We start from the raw sequence: 2,104 nt of genomic DNA, 5'->3' as shown, positions 1-2,104 counted from the left end.
TTACAACTTTTTGGGATAATTTATTGAAGAAGGGTGGTAGTCCAAAAAAGTCGGTGATTATAATATTGAGATACTATTGGAAAAGGTTGTAAAACTTGTTCACTATGTGAGTGATAATGATTTATTTGCGGAATTTTGCAGGAAATACTTAGCTAAGAGATTGTTGCATGATATAGGTGTAAATATTGATGATGAGCAGAACAAATTGTTGAAGTTGAAGGAGCCCTGTGGTTCTAGTATTATATAAAAATGGAGGGCATGGTTAAAGATTTCACAGTTTCGAAAGAAATCTAAACTGAGTTTAACAATTTTGCATATAACAATTTGAAACTAACCTTGGGTGTCACAGTATTGAATGCTACATGTTGGCCAACTTACAAGTCTTCCAATATTTATATACCTTCTGAGATGGCTGCATGCCTTGTTGAGTTTCAGGAATTTTATTCTCGGAGATATGAACATTGTACACTTACATGGGTATACTCCTTGGGAACCTATGACATAATCTCCAAATTTGACACCACGGTAATAGAATTAGCAGCAACAACATACCAAGTAGCACTGCTATTACTGTTCAATGAAGCTACGAAGCTGAGCTGTGTAGAAATTAAATCTCAACTAAATTTGGAAGATGAAGGTCTTATTCGACTTCTGTATTTAGTTTCATGTGGCAAGTACAAGATTCTTCTCAAGGAACCTAGCACTGCGACAATATCTACAAGTGATAATTTTGAATTCAATCCTCCCTTTTCGCACAAGTTGAAAAATATTAAGATTCCACTTACAGATATGAATGCGAATGAGAGGAATAGAGTGATCGAAAATGTAAAAGAAGATAGACATTTCTAAATAGATTCAACAATAGTTCTCATCATGAAGGCTAGAAAAATCTTACCTCAGCAACAACTATTGAGTGAGTGTGTTGAACAACTCCAAAGCACGTTCAAGCCTAAACTTAAAGCAATAAAATCCAGAATTCAGGACTTGATCTCAAAGGAGTACCTGGAACGTGACAATGAAAACAATAATTTATTGAGATATATAGCCTAATATCGCTGATTGAGATGCAAGTCAAAAACAAATTTGTAATGCAACTTATGGTTAATTTTGTTTTATTTTAGAGAAACAAAACATATCACAGATTGGATTTTCCATGTGAGTTCGATTGACTAACATAGAAATACTCTATTTTGCGATAGAGGATGAAGAAGTTTTCTAGGTCACTTGCAAATCACTCACCCAGTTCTACCTTCTAGAGGAGGGACTTTAGATAATGCATGGTTTTTGTGCCATAACTCATCACAAGGGAGAACACTGCTTGACTTGTGCTACTGTTCCTTAAATTTTATTTTATGTTTCAAATAGGGAGTTCCATCACTTCGTCTACAAGGAAATAACATAAAGTGGCGATGTATAGATATAGAAGTTGAAACTATTAGGATCTAAAGGAGTGGTGGTTTTATCCACTACTCTAGCTAGTGCCTAAAAAATATAAAATTTGGGTTTGGTGGTTGTGAATTCCATTGTCACTGAAGGTAGGTATAGCCTAATTTTGTGTCCACTAGAAACCTATCAATTATTTTGGCTATACCCTCCTTATCCTTCCTTTCATTACACCAATCTTACAAATAACATGCACTTTCAGAACCTAACCACATTTTTCCAGTGTAAGTGAACACCTAGGATCAATTTCTCAATCTCTTCTTTAGCTTTAATGGGCTTCTTCCCCTTACCTTTGTTGGTAGCAATTTTTTTGATGTCGACCAATCAAACTGTAGTCAAAGAGCCCCCAACTCCAATGGTTTTTCAGATTGGTTGCGCTTGACCTCCAATGTCCGAACATTCAATGCACAAAGAGATAACAACAAATTATTGGAAAGGTGGCCAATTATATTTTAAAAGGCCGTCTTGGGAAACAACTGTCTCTATTGGGGAGGCAAGTTTCTTAGCTGTCAGGATTCAAATGTTTGTACCTACACCAACCTCCTTAATTACTTGTATGTGATGGACACTGCAAGTGAACTGACTTGAGTTAAAAACTCTAAGTGTCGATCTCTGAGAAAACTATACATAACAAGTTTTCTTCCCAAGAACTGGATCCATA

General features: G+C 35.6%; 1 pseudogene; it reads left to right on the top strand.

Annotated features, from left to right (window-relative positions):
• Positions 1-408: 408 nt before the first annotated feature.
• LOC149266277 (cullin-1 pseudogene) lies at positions 409-849 on the top strand (annotated as a pseudogene).
• The last annotated feature ends 1,255 nt before the right edge of the window (positions 850-2,104 follow it).

This window comes from Pinus tabuliformis, chromosome 6, assembly GCF_031772625.1.
Source record: "Pinus tabuliformis cultivar Carrire ecotype Pingquan chromosome 6, CPIR1, whole genome shotgun sequence".
In the NCBI taxonomy this organism is placed as follows: domain Eukaryota; kingdom Viridiplantae; phylum Streptophyta; class Pinopsida; order Pinales; family Pinaceae; genus Pinus; species Pinus tabuliformis.
Note: the sequence above shows the minus strand (reverse complement) of the source record. Positions and strands in the feature narration are given on the sequence as shown.